The 13,757-nt window shown below is 40.6% G+C and overlaps 1 pseudogene across 1 annotated transcript; it reads right to left on the bottom strand.

Annotated features, from left to right (window-relative positions):
* Positions 1-3,762: 3,762 nt before the first annotated feature.
* Positions 3,763-12,050, bottom strand: LOC309624907 (ADP-ribosylation factor 4 pseudogene; annotated as a pseudogene). The gene has a single exon. The product of its transcript is annotated as an ADP-ribosylation factor 4 pseudogene (transcript).
* Between the last annotated feature and the right edge of the window lie 1,707 nt (positions 12,051-13,757).

Here is a 13,757-nt window from a genome sequence, read left to right as displayed (position 1 = left end):
GTTCAAGCAGAGGCAAAAATTAAAATATGGTGGAAGAATTGGTACAGTTCTTATCAGGGAGTAGGAATTGACTGGGAAGGAGCGTAAAGGAATTTCCTGGGGTAAGGAAACGTTCTATGTCTTGATCTGGAAAGTGGCCACATATGCAAAAAGTCATACATACACAAAAAGTCATAAAGCTCTACTCTAAAGATTTGTGCATTTTACTAGGTGTAAATTAACACCTCACTAAATTATTGTTTATCTTTCTTTATATTTCATATGTAAGTTTCCACTCAAAAGCACACCAAGTTTGAATATTTTTACCTCTGGTTTGAAGTTTAGTGAAGTTTTTACATACTTTTGGGGGGTAAAATTTTAACTTTGAAGGAAAATTAGCACACCTTCAGGTTGGTACCTGTTTAGTGAGCTCGCTTCATTTGAATAGTAGACATGTGCTACATCCCTCAGCATATTCAACTCCATGACAGTTTAATTTTCATAACATCTAATTGGAAAAGTCATGCCAGGTGATGGATCTGAACACACACGTCAACACACAGCATCCCGAGTTCAGGTAATTGTGGATATTTGCATCTGGGATTGAGCCACAAGCAATTTTCCACAAATTGTCCTCAGTCTTCATGCCCTTGCCCAAAATAGACAGCTCTCACCCACCCACATCCCATGCTGATCCCATCGGATGGTTGGCAGGCACCAGCTGGTGTCCTGCTTCCATATTCCCGTTAGTTTGGAGCAAGGCCAGCCCAATGGGCAGGCTTTGAGTAACTCTAACTGCCTTGAGGTTGCCAGAGGAACGTAGGGGTTGAACTCCTTGTACCATCTCTCAGGGAACAGCTCTGCAGGCCCCACCTGCATGCCCATTCCAGGTCACTCAACTTCTCCTAGAATGAGAGACCCTTACAGAAGCAGCAGCCCAATCCCCCATCCTCTCTCCTTGACAATAATGTCAAATACAGCCCACATGGAAGTAAAATCAGAATATTCCTCTGTAAATATCCACTGGAAGTTTTGTTAATACATGAGTAGTGTTGCTATGGGCAATGCTTGGCAAAATCCCCAGCTGCATCCTGGGCCCCCAGTTCTGGCCATGTAACATTTTTTCCCCTTCTTAGGGGAAGGGAAGGTATTAATAGATTAGACCTATTGTTTTTAAGCAAGGTAGACTGAGTCCCAGAGCTCTTTTTTGTAAGATGTCTGTCTGGGAGCCCTGGGGAGAATGAACATTATCCCCTAATCCCTGGTTAGAGACCCTTTTGTGAAGGAACCCTGTTGGCTTGCTCTTTTGTGCCATAAACAGGTTAGGGAGAATCATGTTCCTCTGTGTCCGAAATAAGGTAAAAGGAAGGTGTAAGTAGATTGTATCCTGAGCCATAATACCTGGCCTGGGAGAGAAGAATGAGAGAAATAAGGACCCCCTCTCCCTTTTCTGGAAGAGTAGAAAACAGTGTGGATAATGCTTTCATTATTTTATTATTATTTGTTTTTTGATGGTACATTTGATAGAGATTAAAGGGTTTTGGCTAGTCTCTCAAAACTCAGCTTGGCTTTGAGGAAGAAAGCCCCCAAGTTTAGCAGGCCCTGAAACAGATGTCGCTAGTGTCTTAGCTAATAAACCCACCAGGATGTTGGGTGAGTGAGCAGGCATATCAAAAAGGTTAGAAGCGCAACCTCTGGAGTCAAACTGACCAAGGGTTGAATCCTGACCAGCCATTTTACCTCTAGTTTACAGGCCTCCTCTACATCTCATGGTGTAGAGTTAATAACTACACCACCAGGTCATTGTGAGAGTTAAATGAGATAATACATGTAAAGCATTAAGAAATAAGTCTTAATTATTGTTGTTCTCACGATAACACACAGGAGGTGCTGCATCCCATTTTGGGGGTTTGGAGATTTAAGAGGAAACATAAAGTGGGAACTAGTCTATGACAAAATGTCAGGACATGGGAGGTCTGGAAATCTTGAAATATGAGGAACAGTTAAGGAAACTAAGGGTGTTTTGCTTGGAAGAGAAAGAGTTGTCTACTTGAAGGGCTACATTGTATGCCAGTAGTGGCTAAACAGCCACCTGACAAGGATGTCCTGTGCTGGATGGCACCTTTCAACTCTAAATGAAATTCTGATCCCCAAAAGGCTCTGCCCTGAAAGCAGCAGAGACTGGGGGCGGGGGGGGGGGCGCGGGGGGGGCAAAGGCTGTGACGCATGGGTAGCAGCTGGTGATATCCAGGGCCCCCGGTCGGAACATGCTGAGCAGGCACAAGCCTGGCCCTCTGGCTGGGCCAGAAGGACCTGGGACCCAGAACAGCCCAGGGAGGGAAGCAGGTAGTGGTTTATCCCAATTGAACCAGAGAGGTCTTTTGGAAAGATCCTAACACTATTCCTAGTATTTTGTCCAGTTTCAGGAGAGGCTACCTCAGGTCACAAAAGCACTCCTCCTGGGTGGATTGGAGTTTGTTTCCTTGTGGTCTGGCCAGGAATCGCCCAGCTGGGTGGCCAAGAGGCTGGCTGCCTTGGCTGGAAGGCTGAATGACTGGCCAACTGGTGCGTCTCCAGGGAGCAGACTGATCCGCCTCGACCGGCCGGTCCTCCAGCCGCTGTCGCTGCCTGCAGAGCGTCCCCCTCCAACCAGCTGCTTTTCTCATTGCGAGGCTTGTAAATGGCGTGATTTACGACTGTGCTCATCCACGCTGGCCCCCGGGTATACACGTTTTCCCTTCCAGGCTGGAAAGTGAATAATGAACTAATCACCCTGCTTCGAGTTCAATACGGAGCTGAGTGTTTGCAGATCTTTATTGTAGTGTGCGAGCCAAGTCAAACCGCTCCATTTACACTCCTAATTCATTTAAGTCTGTACAATTCTGCCTGCTCTTGGGGAGTTGCGGCCTCGTGGCTTCTTGGTCTTGGGGAAAGCCTCACGTGTCCCTCCCAGCCGTCCTCTCCCCTGAGAGTGGATGCCGAAGACTCCTGGGGGCTCAGAGAAGCCAAGCCACTTCCTGAGAGACTGCTCTCTGGGATGTCTCATGTCCCAAATGGTGCTGTTTAGGGCATCTCTCAGCATCAGCAGAGATAGCTGATGCCAGCTGGTGTGTGTAGCACAGAGACGGCACACAGGAAATGTTTGTTGAATGCAGGACCCTGGCTCCACAGACACAAAACTAATGTTTTGCAGTCAAAACAAACTAATGTTTATCAAAACTAATGGCTTGCAGTCATGGCTGTTCTGGTTTCTCTTTTCCCTTGTTCAGGTTCTGTAGGACTTTAGAGCAGAGTTTTCACTAGGTCTCAGATCTGTTGAGATCTGAGTGATGAGATGGGGCAAATTCTTTCTCAAGTTCACTGGGAAGCAGTAGGATGTCAAGTCTGCGTTTGAAGATTTGGAGCTTTCCCAGCTTTGGCCACTTTTCTTCACCTCCCAGAAACCAAAGTCCTAAGCAGGTACCTTTACCCAGTGCTTGAATAAGAAAAGCAGTAGACCTCAGGGCTCTGGACAGAGAAGGCTGATCTGGGCTTCATCCTGATGGGCTCCAAGAAAGGGACACGTGTAGTCTGAAGACATATTCATGTCAGACTGCAGCTGAGATGCTGCCTCGTCCACTTCATGATCCAGCCTTCCCACTTTGCACACCCTGGTCCTACAGCCCAGCAGGACCTCCACACCCAAGCTTCTCTTTTGTGAAGCTTTTGTTCACATTGTTCTGTTCTCTGAGCCCTTGCTTCCTGCCCTGCTACTTGCTGGGGTGCCTTCTCCCCCCCACTCCTCAAGAGCTGCCTCTACAGCTATCTCCCCATGAAACCTCCAGGCTTCCTCCTATCAGTGTGGTCTCTCTTCCTTTTGGTCTTAGCCACATTGGTGGCTTAGCATTTGGTCTAAATGCTCATCCCTCATTTAGACCTTCTCTAACTTTCCCCCATTCCCTTGTCTCCTGACCAACTGGGCACAGCTTCTGCATTCTCACTCTAGTCACTGGTAAAGTGTGAGGACAAAAAGGAGCTGAGGGCAGCCCCACAGCCACCGTTAGGAACCTCATTACAGACCAGCCGTGACTGCCTTCTTTCATCCACTAAACAAAATCATTTACAGTGCCCCTGTTCTGCCCAGGCAACAATGAACATGGCTTCACCTCTTCTGGTTTCTCCCCTCCTCACTCCAGCCACATCAACTTTCTATATACCCTCAACTCCACCTTGATCCCTCCTGCCCCAGGGCCTTGGTATATGTTCTTCTCTATGCCTGGAGCATTCATACTCTCCTTCTCTCCTAGTTTATTCATTCTGATCTTTCAGAGCTCAACTCAAACACCAATTCTCCAAGGGAGACCATCCTGGAACCACCAACACCAGTGATCCTGTCTCTTGCCCCTTGGGCTGGATGTTTTCTCTGAAACTCTAATCACAACTCTAATGACAATGATTAATTATGTAATCAGTTGTTTAATATTCACCCCACCCCACCCCACCCTGAGATGTAAGCTCTCTGAGGGCAGGGCCATGTCTGCCTTGCTCACTGCTCTGTTTTTATTGTCTAGAACAGGACCTTATACACAGGAAGTGCTCAGTAAGTACTATTTAAATAAATAAATGCAATGTATAGTGAAAGACATTTAAAGATCTCTTCTTACATTTCAATCTAGTAAACCTATCAATAGGAGAAATGTGGTCAGTAGGCATGATAGCCAGCCATTGGTGGTCTCCATTCCTCTTGCCATTCCAATTTCCAGAAAACAGCAGAGCAGGAGGTAGGGAAGGAAGGATGCTAGTGATGGTGCTTTTCCTCTTGCAAGATGTTGCTCACATAGAACACTGCAGGCAGAGTTGGAAACAGGAGTCATCCTGGGAACAATGCCTACTGGAGATTAGAGTTTTTCATGCACTCCATCATAGAAGATCCAGGGGCTACGTCTTATAAGATTCAGACAGACATGGGGTGAGCCGTGCATGTCCACCTGCTGTCATCTGAAATCAAATGGAGTGTAGAGTAGGGGCATGTGTAGAACTTATGAAAACATAAGATTAGTAGAATATTATTTACTATAAGAATCAGAAAAGAATTAGAAAATCATTTGTCATCTTTAACAGGATGCAGAAAGACACAATGTCTATAAAACTGGAGTATTAGCAGAGCCTAAGTGATCTAGGGGAAGGGAAATACCCACCTCCAGTTAGCTCTAGCCTCCCATGTGGGAGGCTAGAAATACACAAATCCAGCCACTCTAGCCATCCTCTCCCACCTAAAGAGGGATAAAAACTGAGAAACACTTGTGAAGCTCACAGTTCAGAGGCATACGCTCACTGAAAGACTGAACCCTAATCACAAGACTATAGAATGCTTCCCCTCCCCCACACCTCCCCACCACATTACTAAAGGCCTCTATTCAGCAGTTCCTTCTACCTGGTACATCATGTCCAGCTATCAAGAAAAAAAAATACAATGCATAATAACAGGCAAAAAGCACAATTTGAAGAGACAGAGCAAGTGTCAGAACCAGTCCTGGCAGGGATGTTGGAATTATCAGACCAGGAATTTAAAACAATTATGATTAATATGCTCAGGGCTCTGATGTATAAAGTAGACAGCATGCAAGAACACATGGACAATGTAAGCAGAGAGATGGATATCCTAAAAAAGAATCAAGCTAGAGATCAAAAACACTGTAACGGAAATGAAGAATGCCTTTGATGGGCTTATTATTAGACTGGACACAGCTGAGGAAAGAATTTCTGAGCTGGAAGATATATCAATAGAATGCTCCAAAACTGAAAAGCAAAGAGAACAAAGACTGGGGGAAAAACCAGAACAGAATATCCAAGGACTATGGGACAACTGTAAAGGTGTGACATACAATAGTGGGGATACCAGAAGGAGAAGAAAGAGAGAAAGGAACAAGAAATGTTTGAAACAATAATGACTAAGAATTTCTCCAAAGTAATGTCTGTAAACCACAGATCCAATAAGCTCAGAGGACAGTAAGCAAGATAAATTCTGGGGAATAAAAATCCAAACCTAGGTATATCATTTTCAAACTAAAGAAAGTCAAAGACAAAGAAATTCCCTGAAAGAAGCCAGAGAGGGGAAAACATCTTACAAACAGAGGAGCAAAGATAAGAATTACATCAGACTTCTCCTCAGAAACTTCTTATGCAAGCACTAAGAGAGTGCAGTAAAACATTTTTTTATTTTATTGAAGTATAATTGATTTACAATGTTGTGTTAATTTCTGCTGTACAGCAAAGTGACTCAGTTATATACTTTTTTTCTTTTTCGTGTTCTTTTCCATTATGGTTTATCACAGGATATTGAATATAGTTCCCTGTGCTATACAGTAGGACCTTGCTGTTTATCCATCCTATACATAATAGTTTGCATCTGCTAATCCCAAACTGCCAATCCTTCCCTCCCCCACCCCTCCTCTCCCTTGGCAACCACAAGTCTGTTCTCTATGTCTGTGAGTCTGTTTCTGTTTTGTAGATATGTTCACTTGTGTTGTATTTTAGATTCCACATATAAGTGATATCATATGGTATTTGTCTTTCTATTTCTGACTTACTTCACTTAGTATGATAATCTCTCGGTCCATCCACGTTGCTGCAAATGGCATTATTCCATTCTTTCTTATGGCCAAGTAATATACCATTGTATGTATATACCACATCTACCTTATCCATTCATCTGTCGATGGACATTTAGGTTCTTTCCATGTCTTGGCTATTGTAAATAGTGCTGCAATGACCATAGGGGTGCATGTATCTTTTTGAATTACAGTTTTCTCTGGATATATGCCCAAGAATGGAATTGCTGGATCATATGGCAACTCTATTTTTAGTTTTTTGAGGAACCGCCATACTGTTTTTCATAGTGGCTGCACCAATTTACATTCCCACCAACAGTGTAAGAAGGTTCCCTTCTGTCCACACCCTCTCCAGCATTTATTATTTGTAGACTTTTTAATGATGGCCATTCTGACCAGTGTGAGGTGATACCTCATTGTAGTTTTCATTTGCATCTCTCTAATAATTAGCGATGATGAGCATATTTTCACGTGCCTATTGGTCATCTGTGTCTTCTTTGGAGAAATGTCTATTCAGATCTTCTGCCCATATTTCTACTGGGTTTTTTTTTTTTTTTTTTGCTATTGAATTGTATGAGCTGTTTGTATATTTTTGAAATTAAGCCCTTATCAGTCGCATCATTTGCAAATATTTTCTCCCAGTCCGTATGTTGTCTTTTCATTTTCTTTATGGTTTCCTTTGCTGTGCCATAGTTTGTAAGCTTGATTAGGTCCCATTTGTTTATTTTTGCTTTTATTTCTATTGCCTTGGGAGACTGACTTAAGAAAACATTTGTGCAATTTATGTCAGAGAATGTTTTGCCTATGTTCTCTTCTAGGAGTTTTGTGGTGTCTTGTCTTATATTTAAGTCTTTAAGCCATTTTGAGTTTATTTTTGTGTATGGTGAGAGAGTGTGTTCTAACGTCGTTGGTTTACACGTGGCTGTCCAACTTTCCCTACACCACTTACTGGAGCGACTGTCTTTTCCCCATTGCCTCCTTTGTTAAAGATTAATTGTCCATAGGTCTGTGGGTTTATTTCTGGGCTCTCTTTTCTGTTCCATTTATCCGTATGTCTGTTTTTGTGCCAATACCATGCTATTTTGATTACTGTAGCTTTCTAGTATTGTCTGAAGTCTGGAAGGGTGATGTTTCCTGCTTTGTTCTTTTTCCTCAGGGTTGCTTTGGCAATTCTGGGTCTTTTATGGGTTTGTATAAATTTTAGGATTATTTTGTTCTAGTTCTGTAAAAAATGTCACTGGTAATTTGATAGGGATCACATTGAATCTGTAGATTGCTTTGGGTAGTATGGCCATTTTAACAATACTAATTCTTTTTTTTTTTTTTTTAGTGTTGACTTTTTTATTAATTTTTATTGGAGTATAGTTGCTTTAACAATATTAATTCTTGAGTGGAGTAAAATATTTAAAGTGTTGAGAGAAAAAAATCTCCAGTCTAGAACTCTGTGTCCTGCAAAATTATCCTTCAGAAATGAAGGAGAAATAAAGACTTTTTCAGAGAAACTAAAATTAAGGGAATTTGTTGCCAATAGACCTGCCTTGCAAGAAATGTTAAAAGAAGTTTTTCTAGAGAATAGGTAAACAATATAGTTCAGAAATATGGATTTACATAAAGAAAGGGAGAGCACTGAAGGAGAAGTAAGTGAAGATAAAATAAAAACTTATTTTTCTTGTTCTGAATTGATCTAAAAATAATAATTTGTTCAAAATAATAGCAACAATGTATTTGAATATATATCTATATATATATGCTTATGTATGTTTATACATAAGTGAAATGAATGATGGCAATGATACAAGGGATGGGAGGGAGAAATTAGGATCCTTTCATTATTATAAGGTACTCATACTACCTACGAAGCAGTAAAATGTTATTGAAAATGGACTTGTAAATGTGTATTACAAACTCTAGAGGTACCACCAAAAAAAAAAGTTTTAAAAAAGAAGTATAACTAATATGCTAAGAAAGGAGAGAAAATGGAATCATACGAAATGCTCAATTAAAACTACAAGAGGCAGAAAAAGAGTGGAAGACAAAAATAGGAACAATAAACAAGGACAATAAATAGAAAATAGTAACAAATATGGTAGATAGTAATCCAACTGTATCAATGATCACTTTGAACGTCAGTGGTCTAAATGCATCAATTAAAAGACAGATTGTCAGAGTGCATCAAAAAACAAGACCCAGCTAGATGTTGTCTATAAGAAACCCAGTTTTAATATAAAGACACGTATAGATTTTTTTTTTAATAAATTTATTTTATTTATTTATTTTTGGCTGTGTTGGGTCTTTGGTTGCTGCGCGCGGGCTTTCTCTAGTTGCAGCGAGCGGGAGCTACTCTTCTTTGTGGTGCACGGGCTTCTCATTGCGGTGGCTTCTCTTGTTGTGGAGTGTGGGCTCTAGGCACATGGGCTTCAGTAGTTGTGGCTCATGGGCTCTAGAGTGCAGGATCAGTAGCTGTGGTGCACAGGCTTAGTTGCTCCATGACATGTGGGATCTTCCCGGACCAGGGCTCAAACCCATGTCCCCTGCATTGGCAGGCAGATTCTTAACCACTGCGCCACCAGGGAAGTCCCTAAATACACATATAGATTTAAAGTAAACGGATGGAGGAAAATATACCATGCTAACAATAATCAAAAGAAAGCAAGAATAGCCATATTAATTTCAGACAGATCAGACTTCAGAGAAAGGAAAGTTATTTGGGATAAAAAGGGCATTACATAATGATAAAGAGATCAATTCTCCAAGAAGACAGTACCAAATTCTGGCAAGGATGTGGAGCAACAGAAACTGATTCTTTGCTGGTGGGAATGCAAAATGGTACAGCTACTTTGGAAGACAGTTTGGCAGTTTCTTACAAAACTAAAATATTCTTTTTTTTTTTTACATGTTTTATCATTTTATTAGGAATAATTCCAGATGGGTTACGAATAAAACTTATTCACTGAGTTTGATGAGTTTTCCAAAAACTCTTAATGAAGACATGTTCACCAATAAACAATAAAACATCAGCAGAACTATCATATACTGGGCAAAGAGTCAGGCTGATACCAAAAGCAACATGCAACATAAAAAAGATACAATATAAAGGAAGACAATCTGCTGAGTATTAAAAATCATCTCAATATGAACTCTTTGCAACTAGCACAGCACTAATTAGCTATTAAATCCAAACCACACCAAGGTAAGCTTGGCTGATAGAAGCCAGGAATCAATAATGGGGGGAAATATAAGCTCCTCAGTGCAAAAGAATTGAATAGTGTTTTGGAGCATTTCCCTGGCTGGTACAAGCAGTATTAAAAAATCTTTTTGAAAAAAAAAGTCTTTTTGGCAAGGGAGAAAAATAAATACAAATGGAATGCTACATTTTTTAAATCAGCAGACTGTCCCAGGAATGATAAAGGTATCAGTAAAGTAGCAAGGGGATAACTTTAAAACATTATTTGTTGTGGGCTCAAAAAAGCATTCAAAATGGATTTATTTAAAGGTGTCACATTAGCTACGTCCAGGCATTTAGGCTTAAGGAAAGTAAAATTAAAAGAGGACACTTTTTTTTCCCAAGTTAAGAGAATCTCTTTAAAACCAAGCCTATTGCTAAATGGCAACATTCTACTTGGTAAACAATAATTGGCAACAAAATAAGTTTAAATGGTGTAATATTCTGCCCAAACCAGTCCCAGATACTGTTTAATAACCAAGATGCAAACTGATTTTGTTGTAACAAGCCTAGACCAATTCCATCAAACATGTCCTTGGTTAGATATCCAGTTTCATTTAACGTTCTGAAAGCTCATTTGACAGCCAGTCAAGTCCCTCATACAGACCGGTTCCTTGTGTAGCACAAGTGGCTTGAACATACCATGTTCTGTTACGAAGAGACTGAGGACCTAATTTATCTGTCATTTCACTAATGGCCATAGCATTCGGCAAATCCTGTTTGTTTGCAAAAAGCAGAAACATGGCATCTTGCAGCTCATCTTCCTGAAGCATTTTCTGCAGCTCTTCTTCTCCTTCCTGAATTCTTTCACGATCATTGCTATCTACCACAAAAATAAGACCCTGGGTATTTTGGAAGTAATGCCTCCAGAGAGGCCTAATTTTATCTTGACCACCAACATCACATACTGTGAAACAATTGTTCTTATATTCTACTGTTTTCACATTAAAACCAATGGTAGGAATGGTGGTGACTATCTCTCCTAACTTCAGTTTATACAGAATGGTCGTCTTGCCAGCAGCATCCAATCCAGCCATCAAAATGCACATCTGCTTCTTGCTGAAGAGACGGGAGAAGAGGGAGGAGATGGTGAAGCCCATGGTGGTAGTGGCACTTGCTATGGGCAGGAGCAGAAGGGGTTTGGGGCAACCCCGGGCCTTCTTCCACAATCCTGGCAAACTCAGGGAGGAAAGAGGAGCTGAGGGCCGCAGGGACGGCTCGCTAGCCAGTGTGTACGATGGAGCTCCCCTCTGGGACGGGAATTAGCAGGCTGATGACCTGCTCGACGACTCTAAAATACTGTCATCATGTGATCTATCAATCTCACTCCTTGGTATTTACCCCAATGAGTTGAAAACTTATGCCCACACAAAAACCTGCACACAGGTATATAATTTATAACAGCTTTATTCATAATTGTCAAAACTTGGAAGCACCGAAATGTCCTTCAGTAGGTGAATGGATAAATAAACTGTGATACATCCAGACAATGGAATATTATTCAGCGCTAAAGAGAAAGGAGCTATCAAGCCACAAAAAGACATGAAGGAAACTTCAATGCATGTTACTTAGTGAAAGAAGCCAATCTGAAAAGCCTACATACAGTATAATTCCAACTCTATGATATTCTGGAAAAGACAAAACTATGAAGACAGTAAAAAGATCAGTGCTTGCCAGGGTTTGTTGGGGAGAGGGATGAAAGGGTGGAGCACAGAGGATTTTAGGGCAGTGAAAGTATTCTACGTAATACTGTAATGGTGGGTACATGGCATTTTACATTTGCCTAAACCCATAGAATATACAACACAAACAGTGAACCCTAACGTAAACTGTGGGCTTTAGTTAATAATAACATATCAATATTGGTCCATCAATTGTAACAAATGTACCAGACTAATGCAAAATGCTAATAATTGAAGAAGTTGGGGTTGGGAAGTGAGGGGAACTCTCTGTACTTTCTGCTCAATTTTTCTGTAAACCTAAAACGGCTTAACAGTTTTTAAAGTCTATTAACTAAACAAAACAAGAACATCAACAACATGGAAGTAATGACATTAAATGATTGGCAAGTCATCTTGGATCCTGAATTCAGTTGAACTGCATGTACTCAGGGACAGTCTATAAGCCGAAGACAAAGCTAGACCCCAAAGTGCTTCCTTGGTGAGTTTTCTGCTGTTTTCTTTAAGCTGCAGCCATGTCTGAACTCTGGTTTTGCCATCTCTCTACAACTTGCCCCATTTGACAACTTGAACAATCGCAGCTCTCTTCTGGCCCAGCACTTACTAACAGGGGTTGCATCCTTATGCTGTTGGTATCATATGCTGGGAAAATTACTAAACACATTTTTTATCTTTCCCTTTACAAAAGTAGAGGTGCATAAAGTGACATAGCAATCATTTTCACAATTAGGGAACTCGAGTAGTCAAGAAGCTAATCAATTACACTGTACAGTGCTCAAAGGGCTCAGAAATTTGCAGGACCGGATACCTCTGTTAGTAGGAGTAAAGGTAGATCTGAAAAGAGAAAGGTAGTGAAAGTCAGCTAAAGAAACAGTTAGACTCTCCCCTGCCCCACCACCGACCATGCCCTCATCCACTTAGCTCAGCTAGGGAATAGCCCCTGCCTCACTCTGCAGAAAACTGTAGGTTTATTCTCTGGAGAGCACAAAACAAGTCCTAAGAAACACCAGACTCGATTGAAGGCAGGGATTACATACTGGAAGTTGAAGCATCCTGCTCTCTTCTCACACTTGGATTTCAGAATCCTAGAAACCATACATGGCTTCAGGCAGGTTTCTATGGGAAATCTAACCAGTCTAAGAGGGAAAAAAAAAACTAAGAAACTGATAACAGAACTCTCTGCAATGGCCCAGGAGGATTGCTATTCAGTGAAGCCTCAGTTGACAAGTCTTTCACACTGGCCTGATTATCCAATCATCTTTTTAGTGCCCTACACCTTGAGCAGAGCATATGAAGACAACATCATTAATTACCAAGGAAATGTAAATCAAAACCATAATGAGGTAACATTACATACCACTAGAATGACTAAAATTAAAAAGACTGTTAATACTAAGTGTTGGTAAAGATGCAGAGCAGTTAGAACTCTCATACATTGCTGATGGGAATGTAGAAACAGTGCAACCACTTTGGGAAAACAGTTTGACAGTTTATTTTTATAAAGTTAAGAATATCCTTACCCTAAACCCCAGCAATTCTACAACTTGGTATTTACCCAAGAGAAATGAAAACATTTGTCCATACAATACGTTGTACACAAATATTCATAACAGCTTTATGCCTAATAGCTTCAACTGGAAACAAACCAAATGTCCATCTCTAAATGAATGGATAAATAAATTGTGCTCTATTAATGTAACGGGATACTATTCAGCAATAAAAAAGGAAGTAAACTACAGATTCACGCATCATTAATGAATCTCAGAAACATTACACATGAAGTCTTTTGTATGGAATTCTAGAGCAAGCAAAACTAATCTATTGTGGCATAAAGCAGATCACTGTTTGCCTAAGGTTGGAGTTGGGGGAATAATGACTATAAAGGGTACCAGTGGTGATGGAAATATTCTACATCTTGATTGTAGTGATGGTTACATGGGTATATACCTGTAAATACATGTTAAAATTGGTACATTTATTGTATGTAAATTATACCAGTGGAATGAGAATACAAATTATATCTCATAAAGTTTACTTTTTAAAAAAAATTCATTACATATTCAAGGATCATTGAACATTTGAGAAAAGCATTTAATATGGGAGAAAGAGACCAAGAGAAATAACCAGAAAAAGTAAGCTGAAGAAAACAGAGACTGTGTATGGGCCAAAAAATATTTTTAATGAAAACTTACCATTAATATCCTCATAGATACTTTGCTTCAAAAAAATGATACAACACCTACAAAATAAGAAAGATTGCTATAGTGAAAGAATATTCACAGAACA

This window comes from Balaenoptera borealis (genome assembly GCF_965194805.1).
Source record: "Balaenoptera borealis genome assembly, chromosome: 3".
Classification (NCBI taxonomy): domain Eukaryota; kingdom Metazoa; phylum Chordata; class Mammalia; order Artiodactyla; family Balaenopteridae; genus Balaenoptera; species Balaenoptera borealis.
Note: the sequence above shows the minus strand (reverse complement) of the source record. Positions and strands in the feature narration are given on the sequence as shown.